We start from the raw sequence: 27,015 nt of genomic DNA on the forward strand, positions 1-27,015 counted from the left end.
TGATTTTCTTTGAAGATTGTCTTTCATCCTCTTTACCTCGTCTTTCATCTCCTTTGCCTCATCTTTCATCTCCTTTGCCTCATTTTCCAGCTGGATGATTTTGGCTTTCAGGACATTATTTTCTTGTTTTAGTTCAAGTGCCTCTGTTTCCAGATGACTTATATTAATTTTTAAGTTCTTTTCCCAATTGTCTTCAGCCTCTCTTAGTTGTGTTTTGAGTTCTTCCACAGCCTGTATCCAATTTTCTGGGATTTCTGGTTTATTGTTTGCTGATCTTTCCCCCTCTGTTCCATTTGCTGATTAGTAGCTGTCTATTGTAGTTTCTTTCTTCTTTTTCTGTTGTTTGTTCAAATTCATCCCTTCTTTACTCCCCGTATTTGTCTGTGCTCTTGTTCCTCTCATTTTTTTTTGTTTTTTGGTGACTTCTATTGGTCTCCTGTCTTGGAGCTTTAACAGAAGATATCTTGGTGTAATCTCTGGGGGAGGGTTGTTGGGGGTTTGAGCTTCCCTGTCCTCTGGAGGCTTTTGATTGGCTTAAAGTCCAGCAGTCAATGAGGATGGGTGGGGAGCCTGGGCTTCCCTGCATTCTGGAGACTTTTGATGGGATTGAGTTCAGCTTAGTTGGGCTGAGTTTACTCTGAGTTTTAAACTTCCTGAACTGCTAGAGCAAAAATGGTGGATCTCCAAAGCTCTGGCCAGGCTGCCAGGTCTATGCTCCTTCTAGGATGCCATCTTGACTCGGCCTCTAAGTTTCTGTTTTTTTCAGAAGACCCTGCTCTCTAAGGGGGGAGGGGTCGTGGCTTCCCTGGGCTCTGAGGGATCCTGATGGGATTAGGTTCACCTGGTTTGGGCCGAATGAGCCCTGAAGCAAAAAAACCTCCTCCTCCACAATCTGCGTTGAATGCCTGGAGACTGGCCCAGGTTGTTTTCAAGGTAAACCCTTCCCGGGCCCTGAGGTTTTTGTTCTTTCAGAAGCTCTGAGGGCTTCTGATGGGATTAGGTTCAGGTGGTGTGGGCCGAATGATCCCCGAGCCAAAAAAAAGAGAAAAAAAAAACAACCTCCTCCTCCACAATCTGTGCTGAATGCCCGGAGACTGGCCCAGGTTACTTTTAAGGTTAGCTCTTTGGAGCAACCCCTTTGCTGGCTCTGAGTTTTCTGTCCTTTCAGTAGCTCTGAGGGCTCCTGATGGGATTGGGTTCAGCTGGTGCCCTAAAGCTGGAACCTCCCTTGAGACTCAGATGGAAGGACCCAGCCAGGGGCCTACAGGCTTCCCCCTTCTCTCTATGTTTCCCTGCCATCTGTGTTGGGCACCCCAGAGACTGGCTCAGGTTGCTTTCAAGGTGAGTCCTCAGAGCCCTGAGGTTCCCGCTGCTGCTGGGACCTTCCTTCTGCCTACCCCCTAGATCTAAGTGATCTAGGGTTCTGGCTTTTGGGGTGCGGTATCTTTTCATCCAGGTCCAGGAGGAGGGTTCCCCAGGTCTGTCCTGTTGTTCAGCTTGAATTTCGGTGTCTTAGGAGCACTTGGTTTGCGATCGGTAAGGAAGGGTCTCCGAGGTCTGAACTTTCGCTGCTTTTATGCCACCATCTTGTCTATTCTGTTTTTAAGATGCTATTTTTTTCAGTGTTTTTTTAATCCTTTATCAAACTGTTGAGTCCTTTTTTTCATTATTTTCTTGCATTGCTTGTATTTCTTTTCCTAGTTTTTCTTCTACTTATTATTTAATTTTTTAAACCTTTTTGAGTTCTTCCAGCAATTGTTTTTGAGCTTGAAAGCAATATACATTTTTCTTTGACTTTGTTGTCTTCTTCTGAGTTTGTGTTTTGACCTTCCCTGTCACCCTGTCTATAATCAGGGGGGTTTGCTGCTTATTTTTCCCGACAATTTCTTGGTTTTTTCACTTTTTGTTAAAGTTTAACTCTTTTTCTGTGGTAAAGAGGGCACTATCACAAGCATCAAGTTTTTCATGCTGCTGTTTACAGAGATAGTTTGGGGGGGTGTCTAAAAATTTTTAGTTCATCCAAAGTAGTATGATCTAAGAAGGGATTTAGTCACTCTATCTAGCCTTGCATTTTGGTCTACAAGCAACTACGAGAATTCTTTTCCACCCTAGAACTGGGACCAGGCTCGCTACTAACCTATGGTCACAAGTGCTATTGTATTAGTGTACCTATTTGGCCCAGGACTATTACTGCCTATCATCAATGCAACACAATCCTTATACCTAATGGCAAAGATGGTATCCAATAATCTCATTCTGAATAGTTGTCCAACCCCTTACTATATGTGGACTGAGGGCTCTGGAAGCTGCTGCCACTATTTTACTCCCTACCAAGATTTGCTGCTGGTTTACTGCGCTCAGCCTATACCTAACTATGCTGACTCTCACCCTAGTGAGAAAGACCTTTCTTGCCAATATTCTAATTTGTATAGGGCTGAAAAATCATTTAACTCCTTCTTTTTGTTGGTCCTTCTGATCTAGAACTCATTTTGAACATTATTTTAAAGTTGTTGGGAGAAAAATGCGGGAGATCTCAAACAAGACCCTGCTTTTACTGTGTGACCTTGGCTCCCACCTTCAGTTGTTACATTTTCCAATAAAATGGCATTTCGGGTGTGACTGAAGGTATGCTGACTCATAGTGATTAACATTTTTTATTCTGTTTCTTAGTTAGAACTTCTCCAGGAAACAAGATAAAACTAGATAATAGAATTATGATTCTGCTTCTTTCTCTTTTCTGAAAATTGGAATCACATTCACCTACCTCCAATACCATGACACTTTTCCTATTCATCAAAACTTTCCAAAGAGAACTAACTAACTCTTAGTAGTTCAAGAATTATATGTGCCATTTCTTTCACTACCAAGGTATATATCTCATTTGGACCTGACAACGTGAATTCAATGAGGTCCAAGAAAAGCAATCTCTTGTGATGTAACACAGTGGTACTCTGCTTGAGATACCCTTTCAAAATGACCTCAAATAACTAATGGGCAACCACTGTTTTGATTTAGGTACTCAATTAGTTTTGAAACTATTGTTTATCTTATCAAAACATCTTTTTTTTCAAATCATCTTTTTTACAAGACTAATATGAGGAATTTTTTCTTTCAAATGGCTTACTAAAACCTAAGATAACTATTATTACTAGTATAGTAGGGATTGGGAATATATCTACAATTTATTTGGTATTAGTAATTTCCAAGTGAGGAAACTCTATCCACTTATAGGTTGAATTGTTTAATAGCACTGAGAGGTGAAGTAATTCATTCAGTATCACACAGCCAGCATGTGACAGAGGTAGGACTTGAATACAAGATTTTTTTTTAACTCCAATGCCAGTTTTCTATCTACTAGGTCATTCTTTCTCTCTACTGAATAATCCATGAAAAAAGGAAAGTGAGAATAATCTGGCATGACCTATTCTCAACAAAAGAGAGATTTATGAAACTGAGAGACACAACATGGAGTTACAAGAGTTGGGGAAAATCAAAGATAATAAATACACAACCAGAGAGGTATATTGCTTCCACATCAAGTCATTAGAAGAAACACAAAAAGACCTATATCTTTTGGGAAAGCTCCTCTGAGGGGAATTATGTGAAAAGAGGGGCAAGAATGGCCCTTGGTGAACTGTTTATCAATTTGGGAATGGCGGAAAAAATTGTAGTATGATGATGGAATATTATTGTGCTGTAAGGAACAATGAATAGGATGATTTAAGAAAGACCTGGAAAGACCTATATGAACTGATGCAGAATGAAATTAGCAGAACCAGAGAAACATTGTACACAGTAACAGCAATATTGTGAAAATCAACTATGATAGACTTAGCTACTCTCAGTAATACAATGATCCAAGACAATTCTGAGGAACTTATGACAAAAAATGCTATCTACCTTCAGAGAAAGAGCTGTTGGAGTCAGAATCCAGATGACAGCATATGATTTTTGAATTGTTTATTTGGGTTTATGTTTTAGGGTTTGGGTTTTATAAGTTACTCACAAAAATGAACAATATGGAAATATGTTTTGCATGATAATACATGTATAACCCAGATCAAATCACCTGCCAGCACTGGGATAGGGAAGGGACGGGAGGAAGGAAGATAAATTCAATCATATAACTTAGGGAAAACTTATGTATAAATTTGTTATAACATGGTATTGGTAAAAAAATAAATGAATATTTTAAAAATAAAATAAAATAACCAAACCAAAAAAAAATAATGGCCCTTGATGGGAAGATATGTAGCTATTATAATGCATTAAGATATGAATATTGATTAATTCCAAGATTTTTATGGTCTTATTATAAAATTACCAAATATGCAATAATATGTGATCATATAATCATGTAATATTGTTCTAATTATATTACAAGACTTAAAAATCCAGGACATAATCAATATTTGTGTCTCAACACATTACAATATGTATATACCTCATCCTATGTGATTCTTGGCCATTTCAGAGAAAATTTCATACTTTTCTTTGTATCCTAAACAAAACTCTAAAACAATGTGATAGTCACATTGTAAAAGCTTAACACTGTTTTGTTTAATACATCCATGTTGTCATGCCCATGCCTTTATTTACATGGTCTCCTTCCTCTAGCTCCTTACCCTAATATCCCACTCTTTCATTGCACTTTACAAGTTAGAAAGTATTTTCCTCATAGTAACTCTATGAGGTAGCTCATGCAAGTATTCTTATTGTCATTTTGAAGGCATGGAAGCTGAGGCTTCAAGAAGTAAAGTGACTTCCCAAAGTACTAGAGTAAACTTCAGAGCCAGTTCTCAGACGAGGGTCTTCTCTCTCCAAATCTAGCTCTATTTCCACAACATCATGCTACCCCCCCTCCACATAGTGGTCCCTTAAAGGCATACTTATTGATTTCTTTTCCCTAAAGCAGACCTCCTTGTGGCATTTAAAATATACTAGACTCTCTTGATGTAAGACAAAACCAGCACTGAAATACTTAGCTATATTAGTGTTGAAGTATTATTATTAGTTCTATCTCCAGATTACTATGGTAGTGAAATGTACCTTCTATTTTATTTATCTGAATCTGAATTATTTATCTGAATTTCCACAAAAGTCCTTCTCCGATGTCTTACCATCACATCAGGGTGACCCTGAATTTTTGAAAGTTATAAGGGCAAAACACAGGGGTTGGCAGGTCCTACCAAGTGGGAAGGGCTTTAAGAATAGGTCTTGCAATGGAGCATATGTGTCTGGGATCTGGAAACCAGCCAAGCTAAATGTGAAGAGCTCAGCACCAGAAAGCTTCAGAACAAGGCAAAATTATTCATCCATAACAACTCAGGAAAACACTCTCTAAGAGGGAGACATCACAAACTGAATCAGTGGAGGGTAGATCTACATCAATGAATCCATAGATGTCTGGAACATATAGTAGGTATTCAGGTCTTTCACTTCAGGGATAGCATGAATGGTGTGGTCTGACCTCTGAATGCACCTGTCTTCAAGGGCTTCTCTAGCAACAGAGACAGATCTTTTCCACAATGGATGAGTGTAAGCATTTAAAGATGTTCCACTTAAGAGTAAACTGGAATAAACTTGACTTTGTATGGCTGTAGTGACATCTACTGGTCAAAGGAAAATCTCTTTTCAGGTCCAAGTAGAATGGCAAATGATCTTTTGATATTCATTTCTTCTTTTTAAATTACCATATTTTAGACATGTAATAAACTTGAGAGATTATCTGGTCCAATTCCCTAATATGAAAGAGAAGGAAACAGATGCAGATAAATAAATGACTAAGAGGAATAGGCATTGGAAAATGTTTCAGTATCTGTGGGAACAAAGGATTATCAGAATATAAGGTTTCAAGCTGAAAGGGACATCAAAGATGATCTTATCCAGCCTCTTCATGTTAAAAATGGGAAATTCGAGTCTCAGGGAGGTTATACCCAAGGGCAAACTGATAGTAAGTAGCTGAGCCACAATTCAAATTTAAACCTCCAATTCTAGAACAATTTCTATTATGCTTTACAGTAAATATTTTTGGAGAGGCGGGAAGACTGATTTGGCACTCTGGGTCTCAGTTTCTTCAACTATAAAAAAAGAGGGTTTGACAAGATCAATGAAACAGATGTTCCATCTGTAAAATCCTATGAGATTATGTAAGGTACCTCAGTTGATCAATAGAAGTAAACTAAAGTTCAATGGGTCTATCATCCAGGTTGTTTTGTTTTTGTTTTGTTTTTCAGGGAGTAGGGGAAGTAATACAATGAAAAGAGTTCTGGGCTTTAAATGAAAAAGGTATGAGTTTAAATCTTCTCATATGCTTATTAGCTATGTGACCCAGGGAAAGTCATTTAACTTCTGCCTCAGTTTCATATCTGTAAAATGGGGATAATAATAGTACCTAAAACCCATCTTTGTAATAATGAACATTTTTTTCATTTTTGTATTTTTAACATCCATTTTTAAAAATTATAAGTTGCAAATTCTCTCACACTTCCCAACACACTGAGAAAACAAGCAATATGATATAAATTATACATATAAAGTCATTCAAAACATTTCCATATTAGCCTAGCTGGGGAGAGGGGGCACAAAAAAGACATAAAAATAAAATTTAAAAAGTATACTTTGGTCTTCACTCAGAGTGAATTGGCTTGGACCACTGTCTTGATCAGAATAACTAAGTCTTTCATAGTTGAGTATAGTTACAGAACCTGGAGTACAAAGTTCTCCAGATTCTTCCCACTTCACTTTGTATCAATTCATATACCTTCCCAAGATTTTTTAAAATATCCTGTTTGTCATTTTTTACAGCATAGTAGTATTCCATTATAATCATATATAATTTGTTCAATCATTCACCAATTTATGGGGCATCCCATCAATTTCTAATTTTTGCCACTACCAAAAAGAGATACTAGAATTATTTTTTTGCAAAATAGGTCCTTTCCATTTTCTTTGATCTCTTTGAGATATAGTCCTTTAAGTAAGTAGTATTGCTAGGTCAAAAGGTATGCACAGTTTTATCACCTTCAGGGAAAGATCCAAATTTATTTCCATAATGATTGGACCAATTCATAACTCTACCAACAGTGCATTAATGTCCCTATTTTCCCATGTCTCCTGTGGCATTTATCATTTTCCTCTTATATCATGTTAGCTAACTGATAGGTAAAAGATGGCACTTCTAAAATATTTTATTTGCATTGATTTAATCAATAGTGATTTGTAGCATTTTTTCATGCAAGTATTGATAGCTCTTACTTCTTATAAAAACTGTGACTCTTTTATAAATTTGACTCATCCCCTTGCATATTTGAGAAATGAGGCCTTTATCAGAGAAATTTGCTATAAAAAAGAGTTTCCCAGTTTCCTATTTGCCTTCTAATTTTGGCCTCATTGGTTTTGTTTGTATAAAACCTTTTAAATTTCATGTAATCAAAATTATCCATTTATTTTGAAAAAATGAATGTTAATATAGCTTTCATGTGTAATTAGGAAAAAATAAAATATTGTGTCTTTAATAAAAATAAAATAAAATTCTATTTATCTCCTTAACTTTGTAGCACCCAGAATTTTAACCAGTAAATAAACTGAAGCCATTTTCTCTGAGTGTAACCATCATTTATTAGTAGGGATATATGAAGTATTTTTAAAAGGATGCATGCATCATGTGTGGCCTCTGTGCAAAAAGAACCTCCATGAGGCCTGATGCTCATTTTTATAGAGAGGCATGGCTTCTTTCTGATTACTCTGACAGTACAGTACTTGGATCTCCTCTGACAGCACCAATAGGTGAATATTTTAAAAGGGGAAGTTGGCTCAGAGATCTCAACTCCTTCCCCAGTTCTTCATCATTAAGGAAAGACTACTCTTCAGATAAGTGGATCCCTACAGCTTCCCTGAGCTAAGTGTATGTGGCTTCCAGGTAGCTGAATAATTTTTAAACAATCTCTCCTCAATCTATCTTCCATGTTATTTGCTCTTTCAATGAGATTCTTCACCTTTTCTCTTTTGTTTCTTATTTTAATTGTTTCTTAATGTTTCATGAAATCATTAGTTTCCACTTGCCCAATTCTAATGTTTAAGGAATTATTTTCTTTAGCAATCTTTTATATCTTTTTTTCCCATTTAACCAATTCTACTTTTTAATAGGTTATTTTCATTAGTGCTGTTTTGTACCTCTTTTACCATTTGACCAGTTCTGTTTTTAACATGTTATTTTCTTTATTATTTTGGGGCCTCTTTTACCAGTCTGTTAAATATATCAATAATTTTCATGCATCTTTCTAGTTTGAAAACTTCTAAAGTTTCAACAGCTATTGCTACTGTCATCTCTAACACCCACAGCTGGTGGTGCCTCCACATGTGGTCTGAGCTTGTTTTTACTTCAGCGTTGCAGACCTCTCCTCATTTTCTAAATTGTCTTGGGAAGGAAAAATGTCACACCTCAACATTTTGTTGGCTCTACTACTCCAGAATTTGGATTGAGGATTTTTAAGTCATCTTGGAGGAGAGTTTTGGAAGAACTCAGCTATAATGTTTTCTCTTCTCTGCTATCTTGTCTCTACCCACAGAAGTCCCAGACATAATATACATGAAGGAACTGTCTTTGGTGTTTCTAAAGTGATTTTCTCCCTCTTAGATCAATTAATGCTTAGTGCAATACTAAACATATCAAACATCACAATAAATTTAGCCACACTTAAAACCACAGGATATATGTCAAGATACCATATGACTAGAACAATGATAAGTCAATGTCTGTTTTTCAGTGAATAATTATATAAGTAAATACAGGCAATAATAATAGTAAAAACAATTCTAAGAGTACATCCTAAGGCTTATACACTTGAGTTTTCTCCTAAGTTGTCAGTTTTACCAGAACAACACACAGACTCATTGTCAGGGTCTCACCCCCCGAGACTTCTCACAATCAATGCTGCATCCTTGTACACTCTATTTCTTGTGCTGGATATTTAAATATAGTCTTCTATTATATTTTGGCATTTTGCCAGCTCTGGAAGTTTTAAATGCAGAGTATGAGTTCTAAAAAGGTATAGTCATATTGGTGATGGTGGCTGTCATATTCTTGAAATTTAAAATCCTAAGGTCTGGCTGAAGTGCCTCCTCAAATCTTGGGACTGTTACCTGAAAATTCCATGGTCTCTGGCATTCTAACAGTTTTCACCATCCCAGCTAAAATTACTTTGTGTCATAAGATGATAGCACCACTCAGATGATGATTCCAGTGTCAGTAAGACATGAAGCAGTGCTTCATAAAAGCATCACCTGAACCCCAGCTACATCTTCTTGTATTGTTTTAAAAGATGCCTTCCAACTTGACTCTGAATAAAATGCCACCTAGAAAACTGGATAAAGAATCTTTCTTTTATAAAAAATTTAAGGCTAAGTCAAAAGGGTGATAAAAATACATCTTCCCCTGATCTAGCTTGCCCTTCCTGGTTTGTGGACCAGTTTCTGTTTACAAAACTGACAATATCATGGATGGTCATTGAACTAAAGAACTAAAACCCCAACAGTTGACCTGCAAGTGATCTTGATTTAGTAACCAACCAGCAGGTAGATCTTTAGATGATGGTAAAATCACCTCTGTCAAAGTATCTCTGGAATTTGAAAACAATGTGTCTAGGTAAATTTATTCTAACACACTTTCCTGTTGGTATCTGGAAGGTTCTCTTGATCTCAGTAATTTGGAGAAGTTGTCTTGTAACATTTCCTGAAATATGGGCAGACTAATTTTTTTTTTTATTTTTGTGGGGACCCTACTGACTTAAAAGATCTTTAAGAGCCTTTGCTCTCTCATAATTTTTTATAAGCTTGTCATGTCTTCTTACAGTGGATGATGTCGTTACATGATCAAGAACTATAAGGGATCGAAGTCCAAAAATGTCATTTTCCAGATAAAGACACAGAATACGAAGAAGAAACTTACCCATCTTTTTCTACTATTTCTTGCAATGCTACTACTTTGCCCTCAAAACAATTCTATTTTTCATGAACTCCATATTGGCATATCTCTCCATGCTATTAAATTTCATTTTCATTTTGTTTTTTTTCCACTTTTAAAAATGTAATATGTGTGTGTTTTTCCTAACATTAATTCATTATTTCCATTAGAATATTAATTATCTAATTCAATATGACTTTCCAATGTCTCAGATTCCTTTCTGTGGCAGTTGTTCATAACAATTTATTATTTTTTTTCCTTATTCTATCTCCTTTTCAGATTCTTTTAATCCAAAATATTTCTTCCTTGTGGTAGAGTTATGATTGCTCTTCTCATTCATTCATTTCTATAAGTAACCTTTTCCTTATTATGAGAGGTTATTATCTTTTAAAGTCCTTTGGTTGTCTAATTTTTCATCTCTCTCAACATTTCATTTTTATTTCTTAACATTTTTCTTTCCTCTCTTACAGAAAGTATTGGCACCCACTCTTTTTTAAGATCGCTCACTCCTTTATATTGCCAGAAGACTTGATTTTCCATAAGTATTAATGATATCAAAGTACTTGATAAATTATAACTGACAAGAATATGCAGTTTGCTGCTTTAGGAAAGATAGGTATAGCCTGTGTGCCATAATTCATAAATAAATAATCAGTTTTCACATTCTATTTAATGATACCTACTGTCTTACAGAATCCAAATCACTTGCCAAAAGGCCCTGCCCTATTTCAGACTAATATGGTTATATATAAGTAATGTGACTTAGAAATACTTATAGGGCTATCAGATGTAGGAGGGATTATTGTCCTTTCCACCAATGTCACTGCTTGACTAAGCTATCAATTGGTATAAAGCTGACCAGCCTGGAATAGCAACTAAAAGAAAAACATAAATGACTTATCTAATATTGAGCGGTGGTGAATGTGGGACACAACAATGAAAATGGGGAAATTGAGGTTGTGAGAGGTTAAATAACTTTTCCAAGTTCATACAGGTAGTATAGTGAAAGATAAATCATCAATTATCGACCTATGTTGTGGGACCTTTTATATTTTTGTACTGACTGCTTGCTGGAATATTTGGAAGACAGGGAAATCCCATAAGATTATACATTTAATCCATGTCAAATGGATCCACCCCCTGACATTATCAACTCAGGTTTGCCTTGAGAGTGTCTCTCACAAAACCTCTTTATCTCATGTTTCTTCCCAGAATTTAACCTGGAAATAACAAAAATGTGACTTTTGGCTTTCCCTAAATAGTCTTTCAGCAATGATGAAAAAACACTTAGGGATAATAAAACATCAAATATATGGAAATGTGTTACTTTTTTGAAAAAGTAAAGGATTTCACCCAAACCAACAGACAAAAGACCTCTCCTCTCTTTTGCAACAGTCATAAAGCAGCCCTACTCTGATGGATCTCACTTTCTCTTGGGATATTTATGTGCCTATATATCCTGCAATACTGTGAAGGGATGGATGCTAGTATCTTGTCAGTGAAAAGGGTCTCTTGCTGTAACTTCTTAGGTCAATATGAAACAAAAAAAAATTATCAGTTTATCAAGGACCCAGGACCACATTAGTGTGTTAATATCTTGTCCAAGACAGTAATGGAGGAAAAGTTTAACTGACTTCTTGGCATTTTCCTGAGTATTCCTGCTATAAGCTTATTCTCTCTAAGACAGAGATAACAGATTCCTTTTGTATCATGTTAAAACTTAAAGCTCATCAACGTTCAGATTTATGAGTAAGGGAAAAATTTATCACTGAACAAGACATAGAGAACATTAAAAAATATTAAATAGATAATTTTGATTACATTAAATTAAAGTTTTCTGTGCAAACAAAAACAATACAACCAATTTTAGAAGGGAAACAACAAATGGGGGGTGGGAATTTTATAGCAAGTTTCTCCAACAAAGGCCTAAACTCTCAAATATATAGAGAAGTGACGCAAATTTCCAAGAATACAAAGCATTCTCCCATTGATATATGACCAAAGGATATGAATAGGCAGTTATCAGAGGAAGAAATTAAATCTATAGTCATATAAAAATATGTTCAAAATCATTATCAATTAGAGAACTGCACATTGAAACAACTCTGAGATATTACCTCACACCTATCAGATTGGCTAATACAACCAAAAAGGAAAATGATAAACGTTAGGGAGCATGTGGGAAAATTGGGGCACTAACACCCTGTTGGTGGAACCATGAAGTGATACAACCATTCTGGAGAGCAATCTGGAACCATGCCCAAAAGGCCATAAACTATGCATACCCTTTTTACTCAGCAATACCATTACTAGATCTATATCCTAAAAGATCAGAGATGAGGAAAAACAACCTACCTGTGCAAAAATATTTTTAGCAGCTCTTTTTGAGGTGCCCAAAAATTGGAAACTATGGGGATGTCTATCAATTGGGGAATAACTGAGGAAGTCGTAGTGTATGATTGTAATGAATTACTATTGTACCATAAGAAATTATGAACAGGATAAATTCAGAAGGGAAAAAACCTGGGAAAACCTATATGAACTAAGGCAAAGTGAAGTGAACAGAACCAAGAGAACATGGTATACAGTAACAGAAATCCTGTACAATGATCAACTGTGAAGGACTAAACTATTATCAACAAAGGAAGTTTCCAAAATGTCAGCAAGGGATATTTTGAAGAAAACAGTGAAAAATACCATCCACCACCAAAGAAGGCACTTTTAGAATGTGATTTTAGATCAAACATGTCATTTTTTATTTTATTTCCTTCATTAGTCTTTATTGTATGTGTTCTGTCATAGCATGAGCAATATGGAAATAGGTATTGCATGAACCTATATTAAACTATTTATATTATATTAATATTTTAGGGTGCGAATCTGAATTGTAAAATGTCAGAAAACAATCATCAAAAATTATTTCTCCATGGGATTGAAAAAGATTAAAAAGTAAAAAATAAAAAAATGAAACTTAAAGCCTAATTCCTGGAACTTGTTGACCCATCCAAGCATTAATAGATCTATCCTCTTGACTTCTCTCCACTTTTTCAGTACTGCTTAACACCCTCTCCTGCTTGATACTCTCTCTTTCATTAAGTTTTGTGACACTGGTCCTCCCTGGTTCTCTTCCTACATGATTGCCTTCTTCTTTCCCCTAATCTCCTTCTAAATATCTCAATGTGTATGTGTCCCCAAAGGGTCTAACTTTTTTCTCCCTGCACTGTCTCTTGTAAAACTCCTCCATTTCCAAGGCTTCTTCCTCAATGCAGTTGTCTCCTTGAAATCTCTAGTCTCCTGAGCTTCAGTGCCAAATTTCCAGCTGTCTACAGAAAATCTTTTATATTCTAGTGACACTGAAAACTCAAAATGTCCCAAATCGAGCTTGTCATCACTCCCCTATGCCTTTTCCTTCTGAGTTTGCTCTTCTCTCTATGACACAATGATTCACTGTACATCACATGGTTTTAACTCTGGAATAATCTTTGACTCTTCTCTGTCCATCTTGATTCTATTTATGCAATATAATTCAAACCCATGTTCTGTCAGAAATCTAGTAAAAGCACTTATTATAATCAGTCTGGGCCATTGACATTTATTCATAATATGTCTTTTTGGCCGTTCTTTCCAGTCTATCCAATCCAATAGCATGGAAGGAATACTCTTTCTTGTGTATGCAAAATTTTGTTAATCTTGCTCATCTGTTCAAAAATCTTCAGTGCTTTTCTATTGCCTATGGAATAACCTTCAGACCCCATCTATCTGCCATGTTAGCCTTTTCATATTACTCTTCTTAATGACTTCCATATATTTTATTCCACAGATAAACTGGACTACAGTCTACCTCCCAAATATGTGCCACTCTTTCATATTGTCATTGTTCAGATTTTCCCCTATACATGTCAATAGTGGTGCAGTGGATAGAGCACTGGTCCTAGGGTCAAGAAAACCTGACTTTAAATCTAGCCTCAGAGACTAATCAACTATATCACTTAACCTTGACCTGCCTCAGTTTCCTCAACTCTAAAATGAGGACCATGATGACACCTATTGTACAGGATTGTTGTGAGAATTATATAAGATATTTGTAAAGAACTTAGCAAAGTTCCTGAAACATAATTGGCACTTAACAAATGATTATTTATTTCCTAATTAACTGTCAGATCTCTGTCTATTTTACAAAATCCAACTCAAATTCCAATTCCAACAGGAAGTCTTAACTAATTTTTTCCCACTTATGGATAGTGATAATACTACACATATTCCACATAGCATTTCTCATATAATGAGTTATAATTATATATCTTGTATGAAATTAGAATCTCCTTGAATTCAGGGGCTATGTCTTATTTAAGTTGTGTATCCCATTAAGTGAATAACCTGTGCTCTGAATATAATAAACATGTACTATATTTCATTATACATATTTTATCATATTGCTATACTTCATTAAAATAGAACCAATCCCTTTGAGATGCAGGTGTGAAGTCAATATTTTGTGTTTTGAGGTATTTCCTTTAAAAAAAACCAACAGAGGATATGGGAAAGGGGGAACATTAATAATTTAAGGGTCAATTTCAACTGGAATAACATGTTATGGACATATTTAAAACTACTAATCCTGGGAATCAGAGTGATCTCCTCTATAACCGCAGCTTTGTCCTAGGATTCAGAGCTACCATGGAACATGGTTCTGAAAAGTAACTATAAGTGACATACAAATCATGATCATCCAAATTTTCCGGGGACATACATATCCTTTGGGCCCAGTGTATGGGACATATTAGGAGAACCCATAAAGGAAGGGGAAAGATTAGTTCCCCAAAAGTTGTGTGTCTGTGAATCCAGCCAATACTCTCTGCACACTTATACCTGAGTTCCTCATCATCAGATCAATACCAACAGACATGGCAACCAGGGTAATTTTTGTAAAGTTCATAGACATCTTTCTATTGATAGTTTCTATAAACACAATAATAAATGAATAGCTGAGAGGCACTCAGACTAATAATGAAAGAGTAAATTATGCATATGCTTTGATTTTCTTCAAAGTAAATGAAAAACAGGTTCTCTTTTATAGCAATCTATTAGAAAATACACACAATAACAATGTACTTCAAAGACCTTTTTAAACATCATTGTGTTTTAGAACTCAACTCAACAAGAGTATTTGAAGAGAAGCAAACTAGAAGGAATGAATGTCCCCTTGGACTTAACTGATATCTCACTGCCATCTGAGTCACCACAACCTACTGACCAAATGCATTTTTGTGTGAAGATGAGGAAGACAGAGTGTATCTGAGTCGGTATTGTATCCTTCTTGAGCATCCTTTCTAAGTAAACCTTTTGTTAACTGTCAGACTGTTTTATTTTATTTTCATATCAGAATTACCAGATAGGACTTAATTGGGTCTATATAGACACAGAGAAGGGGGGGGGGGAGAAACAGACAGACAGACAGAGACAGACAGAGGCAGAAAGAGAAAAACATTGGTCCCTTTTTCAAAGTTTTCCATCTTAATAGGACTTAGCCTTCAAGAACCCCAGAGTCGGCTCTATGCCATGAGGAAGATTCAGAAGTAAACTTCACTAGACTATTATTATTTCTAATAAATATTAGATATCTAAAAATGCCTGGATTAGGTATTCACAAGCTGAACAATAAGTTCTTAGACTGGACTCCATCTTCTTTGGGTTCTCAGGAAATCCTTCATGAGGAAACTTACCATCTGGCAAAACTGGTACTCACAGCTCTTCGGTACCCTCAGCACCCTCTGCTCCTCTGATTAGAGGGTTGGAAAGCAGAGAGAACTCCCAAAGCCTGCATTAAAAGAAGTTCTCCACAAACTAGCCAATTTACTTCCTACTAGCTGCCCTCCTTGGACTAAATTCTACCATGTCCTATTCTAAGTACCTTCTCCATAGAGCATCACCACCATGCCCTACCAGATTTTCAGCTTCTTTATATATAGTTTTACCCATTAGATTGTAAGTCCTTAAGAAGATACTGTCTTTTTTATTATTTGCATCCCTAGCATTAGCACAGTGCTTGGCACACAGGAGTCACTTAATATTTATTGCTTGACTGACATCAAAATACCATCCAAATCTACTTTGAGAGTGAGTCAGAGTTGATTCTGGAAAACCAGCAGGTCATATACCATGACTTCCTCAAACCTTCAAGACCTAGGAGTTAGAAATAGCTATACTTATCAGGAATATAACAGAAAGTTTGAGAGACTAAGGGAAAACCAAAGCCAAAATTTAAACCTAGACTCCCAGAGAATCAATAACTCCATACATGTTTTGCCCTTCCTCCTGTCCCTCTAACTTTGGACCAATAATCAAATCAACACTACCATTCCTACAAAGGTCATGCCAATCAACTCCTCACTTGCTACTCTCACCATCTTTGCAATACACCTCTCCAGAGTCACCACTGCCCTATATATATTGACTTACCTCATTGGAACTTCACCCTTTAGAGCAGGAACTAATTTTTGGTACCTATATGCCCAAGGCTTAGCACCAATTTGACACAAAGTAAGTACTAATTTTTTTTTCATGCAATTAGACAATATTGTGTGTAGTTCCCAAAGGTTATGCCAGAATAGCACAATCTCTGGAAGATCAAGCTGGAAAAACTCCACGAATAGAGCAAATTAGGAACTATTGTCATTGGAAGAACTGCTTAGCTATGCATAGAAAGGTTCATAACAAGAAGGTTGGTGGTAATTCATTTTTTCAGCACCTCATGAAAATAACTATGAAGAGTTGAGTTGAAATTACACCAGCATACTATATAGATAAAACCATGGAATCTTAAAGATTTCCGTTATGTGCCAGGAAAATAAAATTAAATACAAGTATAATTATAATAAATAGCATAATTTTAATAATTCATTATATTGTTGCATATTCACACATACGCATGATAAAGAAAATAGTGATCAATAACTTAGCAATTGCCCTTTATGTGCAATGCTGTCATTTAACCTGGGAGAGTCAGTAAATAAAAGTGATGAAACTATCAATCCTGCCTCTGTGCTCTGTGAGAAGCCTTAATATTACTTGAAATGTGGGGATGAGTTTTTCAAATGTTACAGATTAAGTGGTAGATGAAGTTTTTAATTGTCCACTGAGTAAAAGCAGCAGAAATATGAGAGATAACTTTGACTAGTGGAAATTAGAGTGGATAACTGTGACCAGTCATGGAACAATTCAGAAAATTCAGAGAATCCTTTATCTTCTCCATCACTGATGAATAAGTATCAAGCATTTCTATCAAGCATATGTAATAGAATAAGAATGTACATTAAGATAATTTTACTTTTGTCCTTGGATCCCCAGAACCAAGCATATTGTCTGGCACATAGTGGGCATGTAATATTTGTCAGTTGTTAGGTTTACATGTGCCCTGTGTTTCCTAAAGTATCATTGAAGAAATATATAGAAAATGTAAGAGACATAGAATTCCTGCACCTAGGACCTCTTTCCTACAATGTCTATTTTTAATAGATACCCCAAATACCCGTTCTAGTGATATATAGCTTATGACAGTGATGGCGGACCTTTTAGAGACCAAGTGCCCAAACTGTAACATGCGAGCCCCCCCCCACCTTACCCCAGACAGGGGAGGGAGAAAGCACTCTCCTTGGACTCCTGTGGAGAGGGGAGGGGAGCAACCCCTCTGGCCCAAGTGCCATAGGTTCACCAACAAGGACCTATGATTTTCCAGACATGTTATTACCCTACATTTTTACATAAGTCCTAGAAATGTCACTTCCCAGAAATCACAAAATGTTTGCTCTGGAAGAGCCTGTAAGAAATTATTTCATCTAAGCCCTTCATTTTACAATTGAAGAAAGTAAAGCCAGAAAATAAAAGATTTGTCCAAGAGCAGGGAGTTAATAAATGGCACAGTGGCATAGAAATTCAAATGCAAGCCTTTTAACTTCCTCTTCTTGTCCTAAATTATATTTAATCTTATTAAGTGTTGACAAGGTAATTCGATTATCAACAACTAGTCGATATCTCCTTAACAGAAAAAAAAATGTTTTCTTATTACCTGCACTGTGACTCTAGATATTTTTTACTCATGTCACACAGTATGATTAAATAACATTGCATAATGTTCAAGGTCCTATTAAAATGCAATTTTCTTTCCAAAGGAAAACAAACTAATAAATGAAAATTTCAAATAAACTGCTCAATTTGCTACTTCTAGCTGCACATATCAACAGAGAAACTTATTATGTGGTGTGATTATACAGATATTAAAAGTCCTACCTCTTTCAAAAAAAGAAAAAAGTTTTCTTCCACAGGTCTATTATTTTGCCTGAAATGTTCACCATTAAAATCACTGCTCTGGTCATCCCTGATACTCCTTTTCTATAATGATCTTCTCCCTGATCCCAGATAATACTTTATTTCATAACTCTTTAATGCAGTCATCATATACTTCAATATTTCAAAAATTTGTGATTTCGTCAGTGAAAGCAGCCCTTTCTACAACAAAAATCAACAGTATTTAGGGTTAGATTTTACCTTTGAATCTACTTCCAGAATATATCTCAAATCTCTCTTTTCCATTCTCATGGATACTCCTTCTCTCCTCTTGCCTGAACTATTGCCATAGCCTAATAAATACTCTTCTGCTTTCGGTCTCTCCACTTTGCAATTCATTTCACAGATGGTCTTTGTGAGCTGATGTCATTCTATAGCCAACCTTCTGGCAATGAACATCATGTAATACTGTATATCACAGTTATCTGATGCTCTGAGGTCTAATCCACTCCTGGACTGTAAGTGCCATGAAGCCAAGGATCCATTTTAGCCAAGTTCTATTTCTCTCTTAACACCTAGTAAAGTTCTCTGCAATTAGCAGATGATTCAAAAATGTCTGTTGGAATCTAGTGTGCTGAGGCATCCTCCCTTCAGCAGATACTTTTAAAATGCAAATACCATATTGGTCCAGAGAGAAATCATCCCAAAACATATGAACCCCTAAAATAAAGTTTCCTTAAAAGAGATGCTGAAAGATCTACCTCAGTCAGTCAACAAGCATTTCTTTTTTTTTTTAAACCCTTACCTTCTGTCCTGGAATTCCAAGACAGAAGAGAGGTAAGGGTTAGTCAATGGAAGGTAAGTGACTTAACCAAGGACACATAGTTAGGAAGTAACTGAGGTTGTATTTGAACCCAGGACCTCTCATCTCTAGGCCTGATTCTCAATCCACTGAAGCAACAAGCACTCCTTAAGCACACATACATACACAAACACATATGTACCTGGATAAATGTGTATGTGCGTGCATGTAATATGTGTGTAACTTCTCAAAATTAACTAAGAATAATACACTCAAATTATATATAACCTAAATTTTGGAGAAGAAACATTTGGATAAAGTACAAGAAGGATAATACATTAAACTCTCACTCTTCTTTCTCCTCACTTCCCAAACTTGCCTTTTTTTCCCTACATTCCTGTTTCTGTTTGAAGGTATCTCTATTCTTCTAGTCACACAGATCTGCAAACTTAGAATTTTCTTTAACCCTTTCTTCTTTCTTAGCCTCAAGTGTAATCATAAGATCAATAAAGGGACAGGTAAAAGGGAACTTAGAGGTCATCTGGCCCAACACCTAAACTTTATTGTTGAGAAAACTGAGGTCAAGATTAAGTAATTTTCCAAAAGCCACACAAGCATTGAAGCCAAGATTCCACAAATCCTTCAGCTCCAAATCCAGCTCAATTTCCACCGCACTAAAGTTTCAATTGCATTGCCAAGTCCTTTGGATTCTACCTTCAGAATATCTCAAAGCTTCTTTCTACAGTTATGGATATAAAGTCGAGTCCTTATTAACTCTTGTCTAGATCATTGCAATACCTTCCTAACAAGTTTCCATACTTTCAGTCTCTCCTTTATGATATATACTTGACATAGTTGCCAGATTATTTTTCTATAATTCTGATTGAGCCAAGTATATCCTACTTAAAAATCTTTAGTGGGTCCCTCTTTTTAATAACTTGAAAATCTCTTCATCCAAGAGTATTAAGTCCCCCCCCCAACCCCAATCTGACTCAGATATTTTTACAGACATATTTCATGTTATTCCCTCTTAAAACAGTCTAAATTCCAGTCTAATTTGCCTGGATAAAACTCAATATTCCATTTCCCAGTCTTCATATGTTTATCTTCAGACTAACTCCCATAACTGGAATATACTTTCTTATCTTCACCTCTTAAAATTCTTGGCTTCCTTAAAGACTCAACTAAGATGATACCTTCTCCAAGATTATTCCAAGTTGTTCAGTGACTCTCTTCAAATTATTTCAAATATTTTACATGTTTCTCCAATGGAGTATAAACTCTTCAAAGGCAGAAAATGTGTGTGTGTGCATGTGGGTGTACATGTGACATAACCTGAGCCCCAAAGTCCACTTGTATGGGACTCTCTCCTCAATGGAGAAAGGAGAAAGACCTGGAATTCTTCTGCCTTCCAGCTTTTCAAAGAATGTATGATTCCAACCTCAGGGAATTTTCACCTTGAATGAGTGACATCTGGGATTCTCTCTTGGATGAGCTGAGATAGGTCACTCCCTTTGGGAGTCTTCCTTTACTCTACATGGTCTGGTATTTATTTATATGTATATTTTCTCAGATTTCTGTTTTTCTTTTGATTTGAATAAATGGGATTCTTTGTTATTTGCTATGTGTGTTTATTGTAGAACTAATGTTTGGGGTGTAGACATTATCAAGACTTGGATACAAAGCTTGGAGATCCATCTTCTCCTCTTACTGAATAGTGATCAGAAATTTAACTAGAACTTTAAAGTTACTTCCCCTAGATTAACATATTTCAGGGAGAAGACAGACATCATTCTATAAATTGGGGGGTATAGGAGTTAGTCATGGAACAATAAATTTTAACTTCTTAATATTACTTGGTTCCTGCTCAGTAGTCTGCTATTAATGAGATGATGGTGCTCTTAATCTTAGCCACTTTATTATACAAATGAGTATATAATGCTAATATGTCTTGCTTATCTGCCATGCCTCTTCACTAGATTTTCTTGAATAGATGAGATTGTATGTCCTTTAATTACATACAGAATCATCATTTTTTATTCTTTCTTCATTTTCATATTGATTTATAATTTCCATTTATATTGATATATAATATATAGTATAATATATATTCACATGTCTATAAGTAGTCCTTTCTAATACTTCAAGTTCCAACAAATAATTTTTCACAATGTGGTTTGATGTTCATCATTTCCATTTATCTTTAAAATCTCTACTTGAAGAGTATTCATGATATAACTATTAATGTAGTACTTTATGTTTTGAAAAGCAATTTACATAAATCATCTCATCTGACCCTCATAACAACCTCTATTATTTTCCTCATTTTACAGATGAGGAAACTGAGACAAATAGAGGTGATGCATCTGACTCAGAGTCTAACAAAAAAAAAATGTCTGACACAAAACCAGTTCTTCTTGATTCCAGTTCTAGTTGTTTATTCCATTATGCCATCTAGTTGTCTTCTAAAATTTACTCCTGATAAGCAAGTAGGAAACTTTCTGAACCAAATCATATTTTCAAGGATTTTTTCCACTATTCTACCATAGAGGCAGTTAGGCAGCACAGTGGATAGAGAGAAATACTTGAAGTCATAGACCTGAATTCAATTCCAACCTCACACACTGTAAGGGTAAATTTTAAGGTTTAGAATGAATATAAATTTAATTTGGTCACCAGTTGCCACTCAAATCCCAAATAAAATATTCAAGTCAATTTGGAAATTTTATGGTGGTTTAATTAATATAAAGGGAAGGAATTAAGAAGAAGAGAGGGGAAAAAGGATATAGGATTTCTCCAGCCTAACCTGTGCCATGAGAAGTTCAAAGACCTCTGCCACAAGGTCTCCTCAGAAGATTAGGGACTTCCTAAGAGGATAGTGTTTTGGAAGGTAAAGGAAAAAGGAATCAGCCTAAACTCTGAGAGAGCTCAGAAAAGACTCCTCCCCTGACCTACAATATTAAGCTTCTCCTAGTTACTGTATCAAGGATGCTCACCACCAAACCCAGACAATAGCTGCAGCCACGCCAAGATGCCAAGATGTCCAGCACATTGCCACCAGCCACCTCTCTGCCACCAGAGCCAGAGCCACTTCTCCACAAAAAGAGCTGGAGAGAGGAAGTGATGCAAAATATATAGACCGTTTTTACATCACTTCCTGTGTCTCACAAGTACCAATGGTAGCTTAAGCTTGACTTAGGACAGCCCAGGGGGTCTGTCAGTTGTTTCTGATTTGTCATTTGCTAGCACATGTCTGTCATAGGCCATCCTTCTCAACACTTAATCCTTAAGTAGGGGTGTAGACATTCCTGTTTTGTTAGACTAAGTAGGGTGGAGTACATCTAAAATTCACAATCCCCCCTGATGATGATTGGGAGACTAGTCTCCCCAATTGATCACTAAATATAATCATCCTGTACCTCTCAATTCTTCTAACTGCAGGTATTACAAAATTTCACCTTCTTAAGAGGAAACTACAATAGTCAGTTAGAAGAGGGAAATAGAAGAGAGGAAGACAGCAAAACCAATGGTTGCTGGACTCATTGACAAAAACCAATTAGGGGGCAGTCCCCTTTTGGCATAAGAACATACATTCAAATAAATGTTCACTCAAACTTCAGTTCAATCAACCACACCCAAAGTTCATTCTGGATTTAGGAGTTAGCAAGCTTCTTTCCTTGAAGATCTTTCTCCAACAAAAATTCCAAAATCTTGAATTTTTATTAAAATACAACACCCCCCCCCGAAGTGTGTGTTAAGAAACATCCAGTTCAGCTCAGGATGCATGGTTGAGTTATAGAGTTGTATGAGTTAATTATCAAAAGAAGAGAAAAACAAAACCAAAAACATAAAGGAAAAAAAATGAAATAAAGTTAAACTTTTGAGAGAAAGAAAAAAAATTCAAAATCAGAACCAAAATATCTATCTATCTATCTATCTATCTATCTATCTATATATATATATATATATATATATATATATATATATAATGTTGAGTAACCAAGAATAAATTCTTAATAGGCCCTGATTTGGGTTTAATAAATTTCTAACAGGCCCTTGTATTAGGGTCCAATTAAAGTAATTTCTAATACTACAAGTTTGTAGGACAGAATGCAGTAATATTTCACTTACCCATTTGTAGTCAAGACTACAGGAAGTTGCCATACTATAAGAAAGAAAAAGAACTAGAATTTTATTTTGATAGGGAAGTGTCATTCCCTGGTCTGATTTTTTGTCATTTTCAAGTATATGGGGAGCCAGGATGATAGCCAAACTTCAGTACTTGCCTGTGATTATTTCACAAAGATTGTAGATACAAGGAAGTCCTACGAATTACCATATGTCAAGCGTCACAACCTCATGTCTCACACTAGGTCCAAGTCCTTTTATATTGGCTTAGAAGAGCATCAAAAATTCACAACACTTACTAGCTGTGTGATTCCGGACAAGACACAAAATTACTGACAGCCTCGATTTAATCAACAGTAAAGTGGGTAAGGAAATTACACCAACCTCTTAGGGTATTGAGAAGAAAATGAGATAATATTTATAAAGGGATTCATCCATTGCCTAACTTTTTTTTAAGTTTTTTTTCTTTTTTTTATATTTTTTTTAATTTTATAGTATTTTATTTGATCATTTCCATGCATTTTTCATTAAAGACAAAGATCATTTTCTTTTCCTCCCTCCCACCCCCCGTGGCCGACGCGTGATTCCACTGGTATCATATGTGTTCTTGACTTGAACCCATTGCCATGTTGTTAGTATTTGCATCAGAGTGTTCGCTCAGAGTCTTTCCTCTGTCATGTCCCCTCAGCCATTGTAGTCAGGCAGTTGCTTTTCCTTGGTGTTTCTACTCCCTCAGTTTGTCCTCTGCTTTTGGATAGTGTTTTTTTTCTCCTTGATCCCTGCAGATTGTGCAGGGACATTACACCGCCACTAATGGAGAAGTCCATTATATTCGATTATACCACAGTGTGTTTGTCTCTGTGTACAATGTTCTCCTGGTTCTGCTCCTCTCGCTCTGCATCACTTCCTGGAGGTTGTTCCAGTTCACATGGAATTCCTCCACTTTATTGTTCCTTTGAGCACAATAGTATTCCATCACCAACATATACCACAATTTGTTCAGCCATTCCCCAATTGATGGGCATCCCCTTATTTTCCAATTTTTCATTGCCTAACTTTTTAAATGTTTTAGTCATGTTTAACTCTTCATGATACAATTTGGGGGCGGGGTGAGCAAAGATAATGGAGTGGTTTGCCATTTCCTTTTCCAGATGAGGAAATTGAGGCAAATATGGGTAAGTGACTTGCCCAGGATCAAACAGCTAGTAAGTGTCTGAAGCCAGATTTGAAGTGAGGAAGATGATTCTTCCTGACTACAGGTTTTTCACTGTATCTACTATACTACCTACTGCCCCTCTTCTTTTGTTCAACTACATATAGCAAGGTTATATGGCAAGGATACAGTGGTCCTCAGCATCTCTTGTCGCAGATCCCCTTATCTTGATCTGGAAATGCATTTAGTCAGTATTTCATCAGGGTATGATGAAATCATCTCATGGTCTCAGCCACCTACCAAGTTGAGAGGTACCAACTATACCTGGTTAGGATCTTTTAAACCCCAAGTCAAGTAGCTGCCATAAGGCAAGATTGGCCAATCAAGACATGTTGAGGAGTGGAAGTCAGGGAAGTTGTATCAGGAAAATGTTGGTCCTATCACACTTTTCCATGCCCTCCCATGATAGTGCCATTAGTATTCAATCAGAAATTGTAGGAGCCCTCCTCACTTTCTCTTGACTTCCCAAGAATAACAATGGAGTACATATTGGAGATCATCAGTTAGCCAAGGTCCTTATTATGTAACCACTTGATCTTTTTTGTTAATACACGCCTTTGATTCCATTCATTATACTCCTTCTCCTTCATAATTCCTCTTTTTGTGATGTATTGCCTACCTTGGATCTCTCCTTTGAATAACTTAGGACACATCTCCTGTGAAAGGGACCTGTTAAACTGATAGAAAATGTTCCATTTTTTTCAGGGATTCATCTGATGAAGCTTATGAATCTCTTCTTAAAATAATGTTTTAAATGCATAAAATAAAATCTATGGAATTACAAAGGAAATCAATTGTATTCAAATAGTTACCAAATTTTTTAAATAAAGACCCCATGCTAAGAATCCCTGCCTATAGAATGTGAGCTCCAGATATCCAAGTCTGCTCTAAAGTGAGGGAATGCTATATTCATTTAATCTAATTTATTTACTCAAGTCTAGAAATGTACATTAAAAGAAGACTCCAGGAACCAAAGTGTTCAGAAGAAGCCAATTAAAGTGTTCTGTCTGGGTCTAAACATTGTATTGGTGGGAAAATGAGGGAAACAGAGTAACTGCAATGGTATCAGTAAGAAGAAATCATTGCAGTCCTTGGTGTCTTGGGGTATGAGTTGTAGTAACATATTTGCAAACTGATGACAGACTTTCCAAATAAAAGGAAATGATTCACGAAGTTGAATTGGTTATAAATTTACTGGTGCAGTCAAGAGTGTGCTAGAAATAGTTCAAAACAGCTCACAAGAACTGATTGTTAAATTTACAGTATGAACATTTACACCTCAGAACCCAACAAATTCTACAAGTTCAACTTGTTTGCTTGATTATCTACACTTAGGGAAGTGACATGGAAAACAAGTAAATAAATTCATATTAAATTTAGAGGTGTGTCCTATATATATTTGTTTTTTTCAGAGAGCTGATTGTTAAGTATATTCATTTCTGACACCATATTGTAGTGAAAAGCACACTAGATTTAGAATCAGAAGATCTGGCTTGGATTCCCATCTTTATATGGGTGACTGTGGGTAAGTCTTTTAAACTCTTGGAATCTCATGTGGGTAAGCCCTTGTTGAATGAAACTGAAATGAAAACCTCATTAGAGTGTAAGCCTCTTGAGAGCAGGGTTTACCTTTGGAGGGATGGGGAGGGATGGTAACCTGAGTGCTTAGCACAATGTTTGGTGTACAGTAGGCACTTAATAAATGTTTATTGATTGCTTGACTAAACTCAAGGAGTTGTGAGGAAAGCAATTTATAAATTATAAATTGCTATTTAAATGGAATGTATTATGATAATTAAATTTATATTCTCCATTTTTGTTGCTATTATTCTCGACATTAACTTTGTTTATGTGACTGGCACTAGCAGACCTGGTGTCACTCTGACTATTCACCTTCCCTATATGCCAGTGGCTGAAAATATATAATAACACCCTCTAGGACTTTGAAAGTTTAATAGCAGCATCCCAAAGTGTCCTTATCTGTACATGCTGCTTTTCAATGCTCCTCCTCAAATACAATGGCCAAAACGGAGCACAGTTCTCCTGATGGGAACAGAACATTCATTCTGGATGCTACGTTCCTATTTGTGGTCGGAGCAGAACTTTGATTCTGAATATTATATTGCCATTTGTTCACCCTCAAAATGCATTTGCTTTGTTTTGTACTCAAGCTAATTTAATTCAATTCACTATACTGGTTGGCCAGACCAAATGGGTCAATGAGATGTCGTTTATAAACTTTCAATAATACTAGTTCAAATGGTCCTGTCCACTAGGTGGCAGTGTTGTTCAGGCTATGTGTTAGTTACCATTTAACTTTTCAATGACAGATACACATTGACAGATTCAGGCTCTAGAGCTCATACTTGATTTTATTCGTCAGTCAATTACCAGAAACTCATTTTTTCCCGTGGTTCCTAAGGTGCTTTATCATTTTAGAAGTGTGCTGTAACCAGACCAAACTGATGTTTGAGAGCCAACTATTAAATTTTAGTATAAGCATTATTTACATCTTGAAAAACATCAAATGTTGAAAATAAGGACTTTGTTATCATTTTGTTGATTGCAAAGACCTAAAGAGGTGATTAGGAAAATGTGAATAATATATATTAAGCACAAAAATAT

At 36.0% G+C, this 27,015-nt stretch overlaps 1 long non-coding RNA gene across 1 annotated transcript in view; it reads right to left on the bottom strand.

The window, feature by feature from the left end:
- Window positions 1–4,450: 4,450 nt before the first annotated feature.
- The window catches only part of LOC103102284 (uncharacterized), a 35,195-nt gene continuing 12,630 nt past the window's right edge, over window positions 4,451–27,015 (bottom strand). The window contains exon 3 of the long non-coding RNA XR_001623893.2: window positions 4,451–5,741. This is a non-coding gene — a long non-coding RNA (uncharacterized LOC103102284). The remainder of the gene's footprint in view (window positions 5,742–27,015) is intronic.

The sequence above is a fragment of the Monodelphis domestica genome, chromosome 7 (assembly GCF_027887165.1).
Source record: "Monodelphis domestica isolate mMonDom1 chromosome 7, mMonDom1.pri, whole genome shotgun sequence".
Classification (NCBI taxonomy): domain Eukaryota; kingdom Metazoa; phylum Chordata; class Mammalia; order Didelphimorphia; family Didelphidae; genus Monodelphis; species Monodelphis domestica.